The sequence below is a fragment of the Hibiscus syriacus genome, unplaced genomic scaffold, assembly GCF_006381635.1.
Source record: "Hibiscus syriacus cultivar Baekdansim isolate YM2019G1 unplaced genomic scaffold, ASM638163v2 tig00110174_pilon, whole genome shotgun sequence".
NCBI lineage: Eukaryota > Viridiplantae > Streptophyta > Magnoliopsida > Malvales > Malvaceae > Hibiscus > Hibiscus syriacus.
In genome coordinates, this window is record NW_024062612.1 from 3,920,049 (window position 1) to 3,942,573 (window position 22,525).

At 35.4% G+C, this 22,525-nt stretch overlaps 2 pseudogenes; one reads left to right on the forward strand and one right to left on the reverse strand.

Moving 5' to 3' along the window:
• The first annotated feature begins 10,875 nt into the window (after positions 1–10,875).
• Positions 10,876–13,857, forward strand: LOC120216959 (annotated as a pseudogene).
• A 1,502-nt stretch (positions 13,858–15,359) lies between these two features.
• Positions 15,360–15,996, reverse strand: LOC120216828 (annotated as a pseudogene).
• Positions 15,997–22,525: the final 6,529 nt, after the last annotated feature.

A 22,525-nucleotide genomic window follows, 5' to 3' on the forward strand; every position in this document is an offset into this window, starting at 1 on the left:
ATGAACAAGAACCAGAGAGTTCTGAAGCTCCAACAACTCGTCAATCAGATCGTGTGAGAAGACGTCCCAATTGGCACTCAGATTATGTTATAGAAGGAAATGTTGCATACTGTCTTTTAACAGAGGACGGCGAGCCATCAACATATCAGGAGGCAATAAACAGCTCAGATGCTTCATTGTGGATGATGGCGATGCAAGAAGAAATCGAAGCCCTTCATACATGGGACTTTGTGCCACTACCACAAGGAAGGAATCCAATTGGTAACAAATGGGTTTTCAAAATCAAGCGAAATGGTGACGATCAAGTGGAGAGGTATCGTGCAAGACTGGTGGTCAAAGGATATGCTCAGAAAGAAGGTATTGATTTCAATGAAATTTTTTCTCCTGTGGTTCGACTAACAACAGTTCGAGTAGTCTTGGCAATGTGTGCTACATTGAATTTACATCTGGAATAGCTAGATGTTAAAACAGCTTTTCTTCATGGAAATCTTGAAGAAGAGATTTATATGCTCTAGCCTGAAGGTTTTGAAGAAGACGAAAAGAAGAACTTGGTTTGCAGGTTGAACAAATCTCTGTACGGTCTAAAGCAGACGCCGAGGTGTTGGTATAAGAGATTTGATTCCTTCATTATGTTCCTTGGATACAACAGACTTAATGCAGACCATTTTGGTTATTTCAAGAGGTCTGGTGATAACGATTTTGTTATATTGCTGTTGTATGTGGATGACATGTTGGTTGCAGGACCCAACAAAGATCATATTGAAGAATTGAAGGCACAACTGGCTAGGGAATTTGAAATGAAGGACTTGGGATCAGTAAACAAGATTCTAGGGATGTAAATTCACCGAGACAGAAGTAATAGGAAGATTTGGCTTTCACAAAAGAATTACTTGAAGAAAATCTTGTCACGATTTAGCATGCAAGATTGTAAGCCAATTTCTACCCCTCTTCCTATTAACTTCAAATTATCCTCCAGTATGAGTCCTAGCAGTGAAGAAGAGAGGATGGAGATGTCTCGAGTACCATATGCATCAGCATTGGGAAGTTTAATGTTCCCTATGATATGTACAAGACCAGACATTGCACAAGCAGTGGGAGTGGTTAGTCGGTACATGGCGAATCCAGGCAAAGAGCATTGGAATACAGTAAAGAGGATCCTGAGATACATCAAAGGGACCTCAAATGTTACATTATGTTACGGAGGATCAAACTTACTAATCAATGGGTATGTAGATTCTGACTATGCAGGGGATTTGGATAAAAGCAAATCTACAACAGGATATGTGTTCAAAGTTGCTGATGGAGCTGTAAGCTGGGTTTCTAAGTTGCAGTCAGTTGTGGCTACATCCACAACAGAAGCAGAATATGTAGCAGCTACACAAGCCAGTAAAGAAGCAATTTGGTTGAAGATGTTTGAGGAGCTTGGGCACAATCAAGAGTATGTCTCTCTATTTTGACAGTCAAAGCGCCTTGCATCTAGCAAGGAATCCAACATTTCATTCAAGGACAAAACACATACGAGTTCAGTACCATTTCATTCGTGAAAAGGTGGAAGAAGGGACAGTAGATATGCAGAAGATCTATACCAAAGACAACATAGCAGATTTCATGACAAAGGCGATCAACGCTGATAAATTTACTTGGTGTCGATCCTCTTGTGGCCTATCAGAGACATAAGCAACATGATGGTACAAGGTAGAAAGAATTGTGTGATGATATGATTGTTCCAATCAAATCTTCAAGTGGGAGATTGTTGAAAAATAAACAAGTGGCCAAGCCACTTTCGGTGGCAGCCACCAATTTTGTCAAAAAGGGTTGGCTATTTGTTGAAAATCAACAATGGTAAAATCTCAATTTTAGTCATTGTAATTTAGGGTATTTACAAATTAGTCCTTAAGCTTCAACTATAAATACCCTAGCTCATTTAGTTTCAAAACCATTCCAAAGCATTCTAGCTTTCTTCCAATACTAAAGAGATTTTAGAGAGTTTCTTGAGAGTTGTTTTCTCCTTTTTATCTAGAGAGAATTATCATTGTTTTCTCCTTGGTAGATCGAGAGAGGTTGTAATTCCTATTTTCTCATAGTGAAATTCTTCTACCGTTGCCCGTGGTTTTTACCTTATATTATTCAGAGGTTTTTCACGTAAATTTTGTGTCTCTTTTATCTTCATTTTTATTTTCTCAAATTATCAGTTGCGATTTTGCTCTATCCGATAGCCGTCTTCCGCAACAAATACAAGGTACTATATGTATAAAGACTTTCAACTATTTGACAATGAACGCTCATACTCCTACATACGCCTCGGGACCTAAAGAATAACAACAATCCCCTTAATCACTAAGGTCAATTGTTCATGCTGAATTTCGAGTTTAAATACCTAATAAGTCTTTCTTAAATAGTCTAATATTTCGGTCACTAACAATATTTGATTTTAGCTCCGTTGCTAATCTTATATCACACGGATTGTACTCAACTAAACTACTAATTAAAGAGTTGTTTTATATCATTATCAAAGTTTGAAAATAACTATTTTTACTATTAAACATAACAAAAGTTGAAATTTCATTTTATATATAACGATTAGCTCACTTTACATGACAATAAAAATATTTTCACGTAGACATTATTTCTATACATAATAAACACATGCGATAACATGTTTATACATATCAAAACAATCAATAATCTACTTTATTCATCAACACTGCCTGAACACTCAATTAAAGTTAAAATAAAAAGTTATATGTTTTACACAATATATTTACACAAATCAAAATTAAATACTATAAAAAGTTAACTTTAACTATACTAATCTGATTAAAACTTATAATATTTTCTAAATTAATGAATTATTCAATTATTTTGAATACCTCTCATTTCCTTTGAAGTTACTGTCGACAGTCATTTTTGTCCGAGATTATCATATTATTATTATTATTATTATTATTATTATTTATAAAACCCGAAGGCCCAAATATAAAAAAACCCAGATCCAGACTCGGCCCAAGACTCGATTCAGATCCAGAACTCCTCATTACGTAGGAGCCGAGTCATTCTCAGATAACCAGACATCCTCATCACGAAAGAACCATGTTATCTCAAATATCTTCAAAGATGGTCAGACGTCCTCATCACGAAGGAACAATGTCATAAACCAGTTGGATCTCTCCCATGAAGAATGGAACGGATTTCCCATCAAAACATGAAGTCAACTAGACGAAAATTCATTGTCTTTTTATCTTTGCTCTATTCTTGTTAACACAAAAATAAGCAAAGAGGGGCAGCTGTCGTCAGCCATTTTCGTCAGAGACTATCATATTACTATTATTATTATTATTTATAAAACCCGAAGGCCCAAATATAAAAAAACCCAGATCTATACCTGACCTAAGACCCGATTCAGATATTTCTAGGGTTTTCACATTTTCTCCAACTGCTCCCTCCAACTTGTCGCAGCCATGACGTCACCGCCGCACAGAAGACTCCAGAAGCCGCAGGAGAGCCGCACAAAAGACTCCAGAAGCCGCAGGAGAGCCGTACACCTCGTCCTATGGTGAGTCACCATTGTAGATCCGGTGACTAACCAAACTCAACGGTTGTTTGAAGCTTCCCGAGGCCTATAAAAAGCCTTGAAAACCTGTAAGAAAAGAAAAAGAAGATACAAACGAAGAGATAGAGGGGAAGAACGACAAGAACTGAAAGAGAGCAAGCAACACCAACGAGCAACAAATAAACCGAAATGAGAAGAAAGGAGAGGAGACTTACAGAGGAGCTCAAACGTTATCGGAAACCGTCGTTAATTGAAGGTAAAATCTCAGATCTAGGCCGATTGAAAAGCTTTTAGGAAAAAATGAGGGTGATTTCGACTTTAGGGTGTTTCGATCTACATTTTGAGTTATTTTGATTTTTTTTTCCGGTCGTGAATAGTATCCGGAATAGTAACCGATGACTATGAATAGTAACCGGCGGTGGCCAGAATAGTGGTCGGTCGGTGGTCGGAGCTCACCTCCGATGGGAGGACTTTAGAGAGAAGGAGGAGAAAATCTCTCTTTTAGAGAGAGAGTCAAATGAAAAAAATGAGAGGAAAATGATTTTTTAGGCCTAATAAAGGGTATTTATACCATCACCAAAACGACGTAGTTTTGGTGAGGGGTTGGTCTGTAATTTCTAAATGGCAAAATTATGTCCGCAATTCTTCGGGGTTTTGTTATTTTCCATTTTAGTCACTAAATCGCGTTTCAATTTATTTTAAATTGGTTTTCACATTTTATTTTATTTTAGTCCTATCCCATATATTCACATATAATTAGGGTAAATAATATATTTAGTCCTTATTGTTTTAATATTTTATATTTTGCTCCCGAATATTAATTATGGTTAAATTACAATCCTAATGTCTATATTGCATGATGATTCGAATTAAGGCCTTTAATTTATATATTTTACATTTTAATCTTATTATTTTAATTTTATTTGTTTCAGCCATTATTTAATTGCAATTTAATTTAATTTTTATTATTACCCTTTCAATTTCAATATGTTTAAATTATTAATTTAATTATTTTATTTTTATTTTCATTTTAGTCATATAAATATAAATATTTGATTAAATAACATTGATTTATTTTTAAATATTAAGAAAGGGCTGTCTTAAATTAACTAGAGGTCTTATTCCAATATTTTAAAATAAATAAATACCTTACTTATAAAAACAAAATTATATATATATATATATATATATATATATATATAGTTGTTTTAGTTTTATTCAAATATTTTTTTATTAATATTTATTCATTTTTTAATATTGAAGAAAGGGGATGTCTTAAAGTAACTAGATGTCATTTTCTGATATTTTTAAATAAATAAATACTCTATTTAAAAATCCTAAATATATATATATATATATATATATATATTAGTTTTTATAAAAAATATTTTAATATATCTTTCTTTAAGAATTATTCAACTGAATATGAAATAACATGATCATAAATTAAATTGATATTCGAATTCTTAGATTTTCACTACTAGAGACAATTTTACAATCAATGCGTACCAATTTTGGGCGTTGTGGGGGTGCTAATCATTCCCCAAAAGTAACCGACCACGAATCCCTTTTTTTTTACTAAAAAAATGAATTTTTGGTTATACACAGACCGATTTATCTTTTAAATAGTGTTTTCTTAAAAACACTTTTAAATAGTATTTTCTTAAAAACTCTTTTAAAAGATGATTTTTAGGTATTCGACCTACATAACCCAAAAGGTTCGATGACGACTCCAAAACATTTCATAAAAAAATCCATTTATTTCATTCACATATTTTTCCGCCTAGGAAATTCGTGCCCGGGTGAAAACCGGTTATGACAGCTTGGAGACTCCGCTGGGGACTCTGGTCAAGCCTTAAATTGATTATATATTCTCTCTATAAGTTAGAAATTGAGAATTCATATTTATTTAATTTACGCTGGGGACTCCGGTTATGTCGATGATATGATTGTCAAAGCCAAGTCAAAACATATCAAGAATTTGAGAAAGCTTTTCCAAAGATTAAAGAAATACCAGTTGAAGCATAACCCAAATAAGTGTACATTTGGGGTGATATCTAGAAAGCTCTTGAGGTTTGTCGTGAACAAGAAATGAATTGAAATAGATCCAAATAAAGTCAAAGCTATTCAAGATTTTCCATCCCCACAAACATAAAAAGAGGTTCGAGGATTCTTGGGAAGATTGAATTATATAGCTCGATTCATTTCACAGTTAATTGAGAAATGTGATCCCATTTTTCGTCTCCTTGTAAGAATAATTCTGGGGCATGGAGTGAAGTTTGTCAGAAAGCTTTTGAAGCAGTTAAGAGATATTTGTCAAATACTCCAATCTTAGTACCACTTATCCTAGGAAAACCATTAATTCTTTATTTATCGGTTTGGGAAAATTCAATGGGTGTGTATTAGGACAATATGATCAAACTGAGAAAAAGAGAGAGCAATTTACTATCTCAGCAAAAGTTCACTGATTGTGAAACCAGATACTCACTAATTGAAAAATTGTGTTGTGCTTTGGTATGAGCTACTTGAAGGTTTAAGCAGTATATGTTATATCACACCACATGGCTCATATCAGATTTGATCCTTTGAAGTATATGATGAATGTACCTGCATTATCCGGAAGGTTAGCTCGTTGGCAGATCTTGTTGTCAAAATTTGATATCCAATATATAAATCAAAAAGCAGTAAAACGAAGTGTCATAGCTGAATTTATTGCAAGTAGAGCTTCTCAAGAATAGTCAATTAATTTGATTTCCCAGATAAAGATTTAATGGCAATCTCAGTGGAAGACTCAACTACATCCACTAATAAATATTGGAAGTTGAATTTTGATGGTGCTTCGAATGCTTTAGGGTATGAAATTGGGGCAATTTTGGTTTCACCAAATGGAGAACATTATCCTTTGACTAGCCGACTCAATTTTGATTGCACGAACAATATGACTGAATATGAGGCATGTGTTCTGGGTCTTAAAGCTGCCATTGAACGGAAGATAAAAATGCATAAGGTATATGGGGATTCAGCCCTAGTAATTTACCAAATCAGGGGAATGAGAGACAAAAGATCCCAATCTTATAATATCGTAAATTGATTGTGGGAACTCATCAAAGAATTTGAAGAAGTAACATTCAATTACCTCCATAGAGAGATAACCAAATGGCAGATGCCTTGGCCACTTTGGCGGCCGCATTCAAGGTAGATGAGCATTCGAGCATGATCTATTGAAATGCAAGCTTATGAGTACCCAACCCATTGTTTTAACGTTGAAGAAAAAGAATATGAGAACCCCTGGTACTATGATATTTTGTAATACATCAGATATCAAAATTATCCTGAACAGGCAACCGAGAATGATAAAAGAACTATCAGAAGAATGGCATCAGGGTTTGTACTCGATGGTGAAATACTATACAAGAAAAGCTTGGATCAAGTCTTATGGATGTGTGGACACCAAAGAGGCCAAAAATTCTTGAAGAGGTGCATTAAGGAATATGTGGTACTCATGCCAATGGGCATACAATGGCTAGACAAATTATGAGATTTGGGCACTATTGGTCAACTATGGAAACTGATTGTATCAATTATGCCCGAAAATGTCACAAGTGTCAAATTTATGGAGACAGGATGCATACCCCTCCTCATCCATTGCATTGATGATAACTCCATGGCCATTTTCTATGTGGGCATATATGTTATTGGACAATTTTTTTCCAAAAGCTTCAAATAGTCATCTCTTCATTTTGGTAGCAATAGACTATTTTACCAAATGGGTATAAGAGGCTTCTTATGCAAATGTCACTCGGACCACAGTCTGTAAATTCTTGAAAAAGAAAATCATTTGTCGATATGGTCTACCAGAAAGGATTATTTCGGACAATGCTTTGAATTTAAACACAAGATGATGAAATCAGTTTGTGAGCAATTCAAAATAAAGTATCATAATTCCACTACCTATCGCCCAAAGATGAATAGAGCAGTTGAGGCAGCTAATAAGAATATCAAGAGGCTTATAGAGAAGATGACTGAAACTTATAAAGATTGGCATGAGAAACTATCATTTGCTTTGTTGGCTTATAGAACGTCAGTACGAACATCGAATGGGGCAACTTCGTTTTTGTATGGAATAGAAGCTGTCCTACCTATTGAGGTAGAAATTCCTTCACTTTGAGTTTTATCAGAGATAAAACTAAATGAAGCATAATGGGTACAAGCCAGATATGACCAGTTAAATTTGATTGAAGAAAAGACTGAAAGCTATTGGTCATGGTCAGATGTACCAAAAGTGGATGATATGAGCACATGATAAGAAGTTCACCTCCGAGAATTTTACGAAGAAGGTCTCGTACTTAGAAAGATCTTACCTATTCAAAAGGATTCCCGAGGAAAATGGATGCTGAATTGGGAATGACCTTATATTGTAAAGAAAGCCTTTTCTGGAGAAGCTCTAGTTCTCACTGAGATGGACGGGCCAGAATTACCCCACCCAGTGAATTCCAATGCGGTTAAAAAGTATTTTGCCTAATTGAAAAAAGGATGGTTCAAGATGAAAATCTGAAAAGGATATCTTGAAACCAAATGAGGTCTCAAGTTGAAAACCCGTAAAGGGCGGCTTGAGTGTTATAATTCAAGATTCATGCTTGAAATCTTGGATTCTTTGTTAAGGATGCATAACACCTAGAGATTTGATAGTCACGAAGGAGCAACATCATCCTTAGATAGCCAGATGTCCTTATCACGAAGGAACAATGTCATCTACCGATCAGAACTCCTCATCACGAAGAATCAACATCATCCTTAGATAACCATGTCCTCATCACAAAAAACTGTGTTATCTCAAATATCTTTAAAGATGACTAGACGTCCTCATCACGAAGGAACAATGTCATCCACTGACTAGAACTCCTCATCACGTAGGAGTCGAATCCTCAGATAACCAGACGTCCTCATCACGAAAGAACCATGTTATCTCAAATCTTCAAAGATGGTTAGATCCTCATCACGAAGGAACAATGTCATACACCAGTTGGATCTCTCCCATGAAGAATGGAACGATTTCCCATCAAAACATAAAGTCAACTAGACGAAAATTCATTGTCTTTTTATCTTTGCTCTATTCTTGTTAACACAAAATAAACAAAGAGGGGCAGCTGTCATCAGTTATTTTCGTCCGAGACTATCATATTACTATTATTATTATTATTTATAAAACCCGAAGGCCCAAATAAAAAAAACCCAGATCCAGACCCGACCCAATACCTAATTCAGATACTTCTAGGGTTTTCCATTTCTCTAATTGCTCCCTCCAACTTGCCGCAGCCATGACGACACCGCCGCACAAAAGACTCCAGAAGCCGCAGGAGAGTCGCACACCTCGCCCTATGGTGAGTCACCATTGTAGATCCGGTGACTCACCAAACTAAACAGTTGTTTGAAGCTTCCGAGGCCTATAAAAGCCTTGAAAAACTACAAGAAAAGAAAAAGAAGATACAATGAAGAGATAGAGGGGAAGAACGACAAGAACTGGAAGAGAGCAAGCACCAACAAGCAACAAATAAACCGAAATGAGAAGAAAGGAGAAGAGACTTACCGAGGAGCTCAAACGTCATCGGAAACCGTCGTTAACTGAAGGTAAAATCTCATATCTAGTCCGATTGAAAAGCTTTTAGGGAAAAAAAGGGTGGTTTCGGCTTTAGGGTGTTTCGATATATATTTTGAGCTATTTTGATTTTTTTTCCAGCAGTGAATAGTATCCGGAATAGTAACTGGTGGCAATGAATAGTGACTGACGGTGACCGAAATAGTGACCGACCGGTGGTCGGAGCTCACCTATGATGGAAGGACTTTAGAGAGAAGGAGGAGAAAATCTCTCTTTTAGAGAGAGAGTCAAATGAAAAAAATGAGAGGAAAATGATTTTGTAGGCTTATTAAAGGGTATTTATACCCTCATGAAAACGACGTGTTTTGGTGAGGGGTTGGTCTGTAATTTCTAAATGGTAAAATTATGTTCGCAATTCTTGGGGTTTTATTATTTTCCATTTTAGTCACTAAATCGCATTTTAGTTTATTTTAAATTGGTTTTCACATTTTATTTTATTTTAGTCCTAGCCCATATATTCACATATAATTAGGGTAAATAATATATTTAGTCCTTATTGTTTTAATATTTTATATTTTGCTCCCGAATATTAATTATGGTTAAATTACAATCCTAATGTCTATATTGCATGATGATTCGAATTAAGGCCTTTAATTTATATATTTTACATTTTAATCTTATTATTTTAATTTTATTTGTTTCAGTCATTATTTAATTACAATTTAATTTAATTTTTATTATTAACCTTTTAATTTCAATATGTTTAAATTATTAATTTAATTTAATTATTTTATTTTTATTTTCATTTTAGTCATATAAATATATATATTTGATTAAATAATATTTATTTATTTTTAAATATTAAAAAAGATCTGTCTTAAATTAACTAGAGGTCTTATTCCGATATTTTAAAATAAATAAATACCTTACTTAAAAAAACAAAATTATATATATATATATATATATTATTAATATTTATTCATTTTTTAATATTGAAGAAAGGAATTGTCTTAAAGTAACTAGATGTTCTTTTCTGATATTTTTAAATAAATAAATACCCTATTTAAAAATCATATATATATATATATATATATATATATATTAGTTTTTATAAAAAATATTTTAATATATCTTTCTTTAAGAATTATTCAACTGAATCTGAAATAACAGGATCATAAATTAAATTGATATTCAAATTTTTAGATTTTCACTACTAGAGACAATTTTACAAACAATGGGTACCAATTTTGGACGTTGTGGGGTGCTAATTCTTCCCCAAACGTAATCGACCACGAATCTCTTTTTATTACTAAAAAATAAAATTTTGGTTATACGCATACCGATTTATCTTTTAAATAGTATTTTCTTAAAAACTCTTTTAAAAGATGATTTTTCAAGTATTTGACCTACATAACCCAAAAAATTCGATGGTGACTCTAAAACATTTCATAAAAAAATCATTTATTTCATTCACATAATTTTACCAAAAAAATTCGTGTCCGAATAAAAACCGATTACGACAATTTCAACAATAAATTGATCTTCAAAGAATATCTTGCCGAGGATTATATTCAGGGATTGGAGGCATGTGGGTCCCATGACGTTGTCACCGATATATCATGACGCGTGTCACCTCGGTGGTCTCTAATTATCTCCCGTACGTTTCTCTCTCTCTCTCTCTCTCTCTCTCTCTCATGTCTTAATAAATAATTAATAACTCGAGCCTTCCTTTGCTTCTTCATATTTTCTCTTTCGAGAAGACCAAAACAACACACAAGTGAATTGGTCATAGGACAAAGCGGAGAACCAGATAAAACACAGAGAAGGTATGATCATAACCTCTATCTTCCATTTTCATTCTCTTTTCCTTTTAAATTGAGTTTTTTTTTCCTGGGATTGCCTCTTGTTTTAGTTTTTGTTTCATCCATTCCTTTTTGTTGCATAAATTTGAGCTCAAGCTGATTCAATTTTAATCCTTTTGCTGAAAAACCATAATTCTAAACTTGTGAAGTTATTTTTCGCTAGAAATGTTATGTCCAATCAATTATCAGTGTCTGGTTAAATTTCCTTTTTCGTTCACTGATCATTTCTACAATTCTTTTTATGGCTATCCTCATTGCTCTGATATCCAATTTGTTGAAACGGGTTTCTTTCTTGTGAACAACCTGTTTTGTTATGTCCTCAGAAGATTTAAAACTAGAAAGAAAGGTAAAGTTTTTAGTTTGGGCCAAGGCACCTTAGAATACCCAAAAGTTTTGTAAATTTGATTTTATGAGAAATGGTCCTCTGTCACATTTCTGCAGTTTATCTAAGGTTTTGACATATGCAGTTTATCTAATCTAGACGCCTGTCGTTCTTTCTTGCTTTGTTGACTAAATTTAGGGCATCTCTTTTTTGTTATAGGAATATGGTGATCATTATCTATTTTTAAACATTTACATATAAGTTGGTGTAAACATTTACTCGAGCTTTGAGAAGCTGATGATGGTTGCTGCTGGAAGTAGTGGTGTGGAAGTTAAGATGGAGGGATCTGTAATCACTGAGTGGAAAGATATTCCTATGGAGCTGCTGTTGAGATAGTGTCTCTTGTCGATGATCGGACTGCTATTGTTGCTTCCGGTGTTTGTTGTGGGTGGAGGGATGCCATTTGTTTGGGCCTCACACAACTCAATCTCTCATGGTATATGCTCTTTTTTAACTATCAGTATTTTCTTACATATATATGATGAATTCTGGCACGAGCAAACACATTAGTTTTCATGTGAAACGTTTTTGGTGCGAAGACTTTGGATGATATACAAGTTTTGTTGTTTTTGATAATTTGATATACAAGTTCTAAGTAAAACCTTTTAGTAGTTTTGCTCAAGTTACAGCCTATACCTGTGAGATATTTGATTGCTATTTTCTGATTCTTTTATAGCTTTAAGGTCCGTGGACCGTACCTTCTTCTTAATGCTATGTTCTTGAAGTCGATTCTAGATGTTGTTCATATACATCAACCCCAAGTCCCCAACTCGAGGAATTGTGAATTTTCTTAATTGCTACTGTTGGAGGTACAAGAGGCCTAAGCCATTCTCTCTTAAAGTTCTCCATATACTAATTGGTCTGCACTGCTAATCATCAAAAGGAACCAACAAGCTTCAGTCAGTCTCAGTCTGTTTTTTTAGCGTTTTCAGGGATTTCAATCTTCCTAAAAACGTGCTTAGTCAATCTCATAAATTTCCATTTTCAGTGTGGCTTTGATCCAGGCTTTTCTATTCACACTGCTTTATTTGTGTGTTACTTTTCGTTTGAATTATGATAACTGCAAACTTGCATGATTTGGAACGCTGTAGCAGTGTGTCTTTGTTTCTGGATACACAACTTGCTATAACTTGATTGTGTGAAATCTGCATCAGGTGCAAAAAGAACATGAACAACTTGGTTCTATATCTTGCTCCTAAATTCACCAAATTGCAAACTCTGATACTGCGTCAAGAGAATCCCCAGCTTGAAGACAATGCTGTCGAGACTATTGCAAACTTTTGTCATGATCTGCAGGAGCTGGACTTGAGCAAAAGTTTCAAGCTTACTGACTGCTCATTGAATGCGTTGGCCCATGGTTGTCCTAACCTTACAAAGCTTAATATCAGTGGCTGCACGTCTTTCAGTGATGAAGCTCTTGCATATTGACTAACTTTTGTCGAAAACTTAAAATATTAAATCTCTGTGGATGTGTTAAAGCCGCGACTGACAGGGCATTGCAGGTATGAACAGTACCCTGCCTAGTTATTTTCCTGGTTAAAACGAATTGCTTTAACGATTAAATGCACAGGCTATTGGACGAAACTGTAATATGTTGCAATCTTTAAATCTGGGATGGTGTGATAATGTTGGTGATATAGGAGTGATGAGTCTAGCTTATGGATGCCCTGATCTCAGATGCGTGGACTTGTGTGGCTGTGTTCGCATAACAGGTATTCCCTGATCCCACATTTTTTGTTTCATAAGTTTTACAGACATCTGATAGAATTTTCCTTACCTAGAAAAGATTATTCATGACCTTGTAGCTTTACTGGATCGAGTCATTATTTGTTGATTTAAGAACCGAACATGTTTATTAGTTTTCAATTTCAAGCATGGAAGTTAAGCATGGCATGTTTGAAGATGAAAGACTCATGACCTCTTAAAATCTTTATTGCAGACGATAGTGTGATTGCTTTGGCAAATAAATGCCTCCATTTGAGGTCACTCGATCTGTACTATTGTCGTAATATCACAGACCGGGCAATGTACTCGCTGGCCCACAGCCGAGTGAAGAACAAGCCTTTGTTGTGGCAGTCTATGAAGATAGATATGATGAGGAAGGTCTAAAAAGTCTCAATATAAGCCAATGTACAGCACTGACTCCTCCAGCAGTTCAGACATTATGTGATATGTTCCCGGCTCTTCACACCTGCTCCGGAAGGCACACCCTTGTCATGAGTGGCTGTTGAGCTTGACATCAGTGCACTGTGCTTGTGCGGTTCAAGCACATCGGACGCTGAACAGGATCCCCCATACGGCCCATTGAAGGGAATTTCTGTGTCGATATTGAAAGTAAACGTACTCATCCGAGGGTTTAGGCAAAGGGAAAAAGGAGAAGAGAGATATCCTGTAAGTAGGGTGGTGTTGATATTTATCAGCTTGTTCGACAGTATGGACTTAATTAACTGTGGCTTGTTTATTAGGAGTTGGGTTTTCTTCCATTAACATGAATAAACCCAGATTTAGCACTCTAAAAGAATACAAGTAACAAACATCATGAGATTCTACATATTATTATAAGCACATCATAAACAAAGTGAAATAGCAAACGTTAGTTCCCAAGCTGTATATATGCAGGCGAAAAGGTGAAAGACAAAGTAGGCAGAGTTAAAATGCCGAAGTAAAGCCATTCATGGGAGATAAGGTCGGAAGGTCGTAGTTGGCAGTGTTGTATTTCACCGAGAAGATCCTCAAACTTCGGCATGAAGATGAAAGAGAGAGGGAGGAGTAAAGCAACACTGATTGCTTCATGAAAAGATGAGTTCGTAGGGTCCTCAATATGCCAAAAAACCCTAGAGATTGTACCTCTTCTTGTGCTCTATACATGGTATTAAAGTTTCAACAATTTTTTTCAATGGCTTGAGTTGCAAAGTGATATGTGTATAAATGCGATGAGACCAGAGAAAATTATAGAGAGTCGCGGTGTGATATATTTTCGGGTAAAGTACACTACATGTCATTGACTATACTAAAATGACTTTTAGTCTTCAACTTTTAAAAATTATCAAATTATCATTAAATTTATAAAATAATCCATACTATGCACAAAATGATCATAAAAAATATTAAATTGTTACAAAATTATTATTAGATTTATTTAACTTTACCTTGTTTACTTTACCTTATATTTTTCCCATTTAAGGTGAGCTTATTATCTTCTAACTTTTTATGTTGATATTTTGATAAGTATTCAGATGTCTCAAAATCTTCCTATTTTTAAAATAGGAAGATTTTTTTTATACCAAACTAAAATAAGAAAATATTAAAATCTTAAACATAGTTGATTTTACATCTTTTAATATGTTATATCAACAATAATATCAACTAAACTAAACTCAATCCACATTATTTGTGCTTATTTTTATGTATATTATTAAAGTATTATGTTTTACGCATTAATGGTGTATAATTTCATGTAATGTAAGTAAATAAAATTATGACATATCATTAAAAATAAGTTAAACAAATTTGATTCGATATATGAAATTTGATGGAATACTTTTACATTAACAATTTATTTCGTATAAATTTCCAGTTTTATAAATATATATGTTGTCTTATTCACATCACTCTCATGTTTTAACTCTTTTAGCTGCATTGAGATGCATCCCATCCGGCTTTTATTATGTATCTACTAATTTTCTCCATCATGATGGCACGCCCAGTGGATGTCAAATACATGAGACTGCCAACTATTTGCTTAAAATTAGTGATGTCTACTTGTCTTCATCATCTTTGTGTAGCTTCAAACTAGGTTCAGTATATGTAGCAAATGGCATACAATCACTAATTTTAAACTAGTTTCATCATCATCACGTACTATATTTGTTCTTGTTGTTCCAATACATGTTAAACACATATGTCGTCGAACAGAACGACGCTTAGCACAAACATACATGTTAAACCAAATCTTGGGGGGACATATAAAGCTGCTGTAATCTGCATTACACTACATTTACGGCAATCTTCATTCCAGATTCACAGTGACCAGCAGTGTTGCATATAAAGAAGTTGAGTCCCTTGGCCAGTTTTTACCTTATCTTTCCCTGAACTGTATACTTTTGCACCGGCCAGCGTGGTGCAACCAGTGTAGCCTCCTCTGTTCACTACCATCACATTGTGGATAGTCGCATCGTAATTGAGCCCCATAACATCATTGCACAAGTTTGAGTGACTTCAGATACAGATTATGAGATATTTTCCCATGTTTTAGGTATTTATAGTTCCTGAGCACATCGTCGGCCCTGAACCGCTTCCCCTTAGGCCAAGCAGCCGTGTTAAACGTCCTCCCATTGGAGCCTCCGACAATGTAAGTTGCAGAATCAATCCACTAAGCACAGTAGCAATGTTATTATAGACATGGTGGTTTGACTTGCACTGCCACTTCCCTGCACCGTCTCCGAGGAATGATGTGGGTTTTAGGAGAGGAAAAAATATAGAGAGATTGAACAAAGCAAGAGTTTTGGGGCTATATATGCTGCTTCAAAACTGGGACTAGATAATTGCAAAAGTGGTGTGAGCATTCAAGATTATCATTGATTACAGTTGCAGCCAACAACAGCATTAGCAAGTACCTGTTGGGAAATAAACGAGTAAACAAGTAATTTCCCTATAATCAAATTAGTAAGAATGCAAAATAAAAGCGGAAAAATAATACCCGAAAATTGATAACGGAGTTCAGCCAATTGTGCTTACGTCTCCAGACTGCTGCAGATCTTTTACTAAGAGAGAAAATTTACAGGTGTTTACAAAACACTCACTACTCACAAGAAACTCTCTAGTATTAGGAGAAAAATGATTTGGGATTTGGGATGATTTTGAAGCTAAATGAGCTAGGGTATGTATAGTTGAAACTTAGGGGACTAATCTTTGAAAATACCCTAAAGTGCAATGACTAAAGTGAATTTACCCATCCTATTTTCAACAAACATCTACCAAACTTTGAAAAACATTTTTCAAAGAAACATTTACCAAACTTTGAAAAACATTTTTCAAAGTTGGTTGCCAAACTTTGAACTAACTTTTAACAATCTCCCACTTGAAGACTGATTTTAATCTGTCTTCACACCTCGATCAATGCAACAGTATTTCTGGTCTTGTTATTCTAGCATGCCAACTGAAGCTGAACACAACTTTAGTTTGTCCGTAGTCACCGTCTTTGTCAACATGTCTGCCTGATTTTGAGATCCACTAATCTTTCCAAGTTTCAAAATCCCATCTTCTAGAAGAGATCGGATAAAATGATATCTCAATTGTATGTGCTTCGTCCTGGAATGAAAAGACGGATTCTTTGCTAGATGGATAGCACTTTGACTGTCGCAATACAAGACATTGTTTTCTTGTTTCTTGCCTAACTCTTCCAAGAAACTTTGGAGCCAAACCATCTCCTTGCTAGCTTCCGTAACAACGACATATTTTGCTTCAGTTGTGGAGAGAGCAACTATCTTCTGTAGTTGAGAAACCCAACTCACTGCAGTTCCTCCTAGAGTATAGGCATACCATGTAGTGCTCCTTCTGATGTCAATATTTCCGGCTAAGTCAGCATCTACATAGCCTGTCAGTATCGTATCTCCACCTTTGAAACAAAGTTCTTTGTTTGTAGTACCCCGCAGATATCTGAGGATCCATTTGACTGCTTCCCAGTGTACCTTGCCCGGATTATTCATGTACCTGCTAACAGCTCCCGCTGCTTGAGCAATATCTGGTCTGGTACAAACCATGGCATACATTAGACTTTCAATTACTGAGGCATACGGCACCTTCACCATGTGTGCACGTTCTTCCTCCGTCTTTGGTGACTATTATTTGGAGAGTCTAAAATGAACACCTAAAGGTGTACTTACTGGTTTAGCATCTTGCATGTTGAACCTGGAGAGTACTTTGTTGATGTACTCAGCCTGTGATAACATCAAAGTCCCCGACTTTGTGTCTCTCTTGATCCTCATCCCAAGAATCTTCTTTACAGTGCCCATATCCTTCATAGCAAACTGCTTCGACAATTTTTGCTTCAAGTGTATAATCTCTTGTATGTTTGAGCCTACAACGAGCATGTCATCAACGTACAACAATAAAATAATGAAGCTATTGTCGAACCTCTTGATGTAGCAACAATGATCTTCTTGGCATATGGTAAAACCACTGCTACCCATGAAGCTATCGAACTTCTTGTACCACTGTCTAGGAGCTTGTTTTAAACCATACAAGCTCTTCTTCAACCTACATACCAGGTTTTTCTTGCCTGCCTCTATGAAGCCTTCTGGCTGCCTCATATATATTTATTCCTCCAAATCATCATGAAGGAAAGCTGTCTTTACATCTAACTGCTCAAGATGTAAATTCTCTGCAACTACAATTTTCAATACCAGTCTGATTGTAGACAACTTCACGACTGGAGAGAAAATTTCATTGTAGTCAATACCTTCTTTTTGTTGAAAACCTTTGACAATCAATCTCACTTTGTAGCGTTTTCTCCCATCGTGCTCTTCCTTGATCCTGTAAATCCACTTGTTGTGGAGAGCTTTCTTGCCTGGTGGTAATTCAACTAATTCCCACGTCTGATTTGACATAAGCGAGTCCATCTCATCTTTCATGGAAGACTCCCACTTGACTGAATCCTCCACTTGCATTGCTTCATCATAGCACTCTGGTTCACCATTGTCAGTCAGCAATAAGTAGTGCAAAGAAGGAGAATACCGTTGGGTTGGTTTAGGAATTCTGGAGGAGCGTCTCAGTTCTGGTGTGCCTGGTTCTTCTTGAACTACTTCAGGATTGATCTGAACATCATTTCTAGAAATCTCCTCGAACTCAGAAAATTCCTTTGTTTCAGCTTCGGTATTGGAGCTACTTGATTCTACAGTTGACCTGTCTTTGTACATCACATTCTCATTGAAAATGACATCTCTGTTTCTGATGATCTTTCAATTTTCGTAGTCCCAAAACCGGTAACTGAACTCATCACCGCCATAACCAACAAAGGCATATTTGTTGGACTTAGCATCAAGTTTACTTCTTTCAGCAGAGTCTATGTATACATAAGAAATACAACTAAACACTCTTAAGTGTGAAAGGTTTATTTCTTTCTTGCTCCAAACTTCCTATGGTATTCTGCCATCCAAAGGAACTGAGGGCTCACGGTTGATCAGGTAAGCTGCAGTGTTGATAGCTTCAACCCATAGAAATTTGGGCAATCCGGCATGTATCCTCATGCTTCTGGCACGTTCATTCAGAGTTCTGTTCATGCGCTCTGCTACGCCATTCTGTTGCGGTGTCATGGAAACTGTTGTCTCCATCTTGATCCCATTGTTTACACAAAATTCTCTGAATCTACGATTTCTGTACTCTCCTCCATTATCAGACCTCAACCGCTTGACTTTCAGACCAATCTCATTTTCCACCATGACCTTCCATTTTCTGAAGGTATCAAAGACTTCTGATTTTTTCTTCAGAAAATAAACCCACACCTTCCGTGTAGAATCATCGATGAAGGTGACATAATATAATGAGCATGCAAGAGATGGAATTAGAGATGGTCCCCACACGTCAGTATGAACCAACTCTAACTTTTATGCCTTGGGTGTCTTGCCAATCTTTGCAAAATTGACTTTATTTTGTTTGCCAAAGATGAAATCATCGCATAGTCCGACATCTATACTCTTTAGATCCGACAGCTTCCCTTTTGACAAAAGTGTCTTCATCCCTTTCTCGCTCATATGGCCAAGCCTTTGGTGCCATAGGTTTGATTTTCCATCAGCATATGCTACTGCAATGATATTCTCTAAATTTGAGGTTACACAGAGAGTACCAGTCTTCTTACCACGAGCAATGACGAGTGCTCCTTTGGTAATCTTCTATTCACAGCCTGAAAAGGTTGTGCTATATCTCTCTCCATCAAGCTGTCCTACAGAAATCGAATTTCTTTTGAGGCTAGGAATATATCTTACTCCTTTCAGCGTCCAGGTGGTCTGGTTTGGCAACTTTAATCGGATGTCTCATTTTCCGACGATCTTCAAGGTTTCATCATCAGCTAGATGAACCTTCTCAAAATCACCACTGACATAGTTCTCCATGATTTCTCGGCATGGGGTGGAGTGGAAAGATGTTCCTAAATCCAAGATCCATAATTCAATCGGACTGTTGACGCTTAGAATCATGGAATCACCTGTATCCTCTGTCATGTTGGCAGATTCCTGTGCGCCGATATTTTTCTTCGGTGCTCGGCAATCCTTTTTAAAGTGGCCATTCTTGCCGCAATTATAACAGGTAAAATCTTTCTTTCCCGTTCTGGATTTTCCCGTTCTGGATTTGGATCTGCCACGATTTGAATTTATTTCTGAAGTTCTCCCTCTGGACTTTGTGTGCAAGGCTGAGGAGGTTGATGCTTCACCCGATTCTCTCCGTTGAATTTCTTCACTCAATACCAGATCCCAAACATCGTCGAATTTTAATTTGCTGTTTCCCGACAAGCTGCTGACTACTGTAACAGTAGCATTCCAACTGTCTGGTAGAGACGATAAGAGAATTAAAGCTCGAACTTCATCATCGAATTCAATTTCCACGGAACTCAACTGGGTTGTGATTGTGTTGAGTTTATTTAGGTGTTGAGCCACCGATGCTCCTTCCGCTATCCGCAAATTGAATAATCGCCTCATCAAATGAACTTTGTTTAAGGCTGATGGCTTCTCATACATACTGGAGAGAGCCGCCATAAGACCCGTCGTGGTCTTTTCCTTTGCTATGTTGAAGCAACATTGCGGGATAACGTCAGTCGGATAACTCCGAGGGCTTGTCTGTCGAGAAGAGCTCAGTCTTCATTCTTCATGCCCTCTAGTTGCTTTCCTAAGAGAGGTTGATATAGATTTTTCTGGTACAGAAAATCTTTAATCTGCATCTTCCAAAAGCCAAAGTCCGCACCATCGAACTTTTCAATTTTCACCTTCCCTTCGTCTGCAGCCATCGCTCCCACTCGAATATGGCTTCTTTGGATCGTTCTGACAATTTTCGAGAACCGCCGTATATTAGAACACCTCCGTCGACAAATTTGTATCGCCGACAAAAATTCACTATTCATGTGAATAGTAATAAATAATAACCCCGCAAAAATTGACAAAATTCACAACCAAAAGCTCTGATTACCAGTTGTTGGGAAATAAACGAGTAAACAAGTAATTTCCCTATAACCAGATTAGTAAGAATGTGAAATAAAAGCGGAAAAATAATACCCGAAAATTGATAACGGAGTTCAGCCAATTGTGCTTACGTCTCCGGACTACTGCAGATCTTTTACAAAGAGAGAAAATTTACAGGTGTTTACAAAACACTCATTACTCATAAGAAACTCTCTAGTATTGAGAGAAAGAAATGATTTGGGATTTGGGATGATTTTGAAGCTAAATGAGCTAGGGTATTTATAGTTGAAACTTAGGGACTAATCTTTGAAAATACCCTAAAGTGCAATGACTAAAGTGAATTTACCCATTCCTATTTTCAACAAACATCTACCAAATTTTACCAAACTTTGAAAAACATTTTTCAAAGAAACATTTACTAAACTTTGAACTAACTTTTAACAGTACCAACTTTCGGTGTTGAAATTTGATTGTAAAGATTTGGAAAAAAAATTACAAGTTAATGATGTCATTAAATGGCTCAAAGGAAAGATTGTTTAGTACCCTGTGAAGGGTTAGTCAGGGCCTACTTAAATAATCGAGTTTAAAATATATTTTTTTATTAAGGATTTAAAACATTATAGGTAGTTTAATGAAAATGTAAAATATATCTTTGATCTTTCTAAACTACACATTTTATTGTTTAAAAGAATCTACACATTATTGCTACAGAATTATATTTCTTGTGTCAATCTTCTCAAGAATTATAACCCCACAACATTAAATGATAGGTTGTTACATGATAGAAAGCATCATTAATTGCACTAATTAATAATTAGGAGATATAAACAATATTAAACATAAAAACCTTCAAAAATACATTGTAAGATTTTTGTTCAAGACAATAATATTTATGAGTGTGTATGTATTCTTAAGCAATATCACAAGTACAGGGACAGAATGAGGATTTCAATTGAAGGGGACAAAGTATAATTGATTGTAGAAAATATAAAGTAAAGTATAATTAATCATAGAAAATCAATAAATAAAATTAAAATAAACTAAAATTTGGAACTTTAATCTAATATTTGTCCATATTTTTTTTAATAAAAAAATAGTGGGTTGGGGGCAGTGGCCCCTGGGACAAGGAATAGCTCCGTCCCTATATAAGTGAACCCATCAAATTGTGTTGTTTCATTAGAAATCTTAGGGTCGAATAATTGTGTTTGTAAGGGTGTATGCGTTGTTAATAGATTAAGAAATTTTACATATATCTTATTATTACCTCATACTATCCAAGAAAAGAGTAATACCATAAGCAATCTAAGTCTTTTTTATTCTAGGGTAAGTACAAGACATTATCTATTCAAATATAAATCTCAACCATATGACATTGAACACTCACACTCCTGACATTCCTAGTGCACTCACACCCCTGACATTCCTGGTGCTCGAACCTGAAACTTTAAAGAATAACAACAATTTATTTACCACCGAAATTGCTAGGTTCATGCCTAAGCAATCCAAATTGAAAAAAAAAAGAGTTAATTGTATAAAATGTCCCTAAAAAGTAATTCCTAATCTTTTAAACATTCTTTATGAGTCCTCAAACTATCGTATTATTCTATTAACTCATGGTTAACTCCATTAATTTTTAAAGGTCTTGAGAATTGAACAAATGACATAAGAATAACTTATTTTTTATTGTCTTGGGAATTGAACTCATAACCTTCCAAAATTTTATAATTTTGTTTATGAAGATCATGAAAAAAAAATTCAGTGTTACAAATTCTTGAAATTTTAAGAAACATATTAATTTATTAACTAATAACGTGTCAAAATGAAATGATATTGATAGTTTGATAATTGATATAAAATATTTTAAAGTTTATGAATCAATTTAGCATGTGATTATAATATAATGATTAATTTAAAATAAGAGACATAATTAGATATAGGGATGGGCATGGGTCGGGTTGGGTCGGGTCG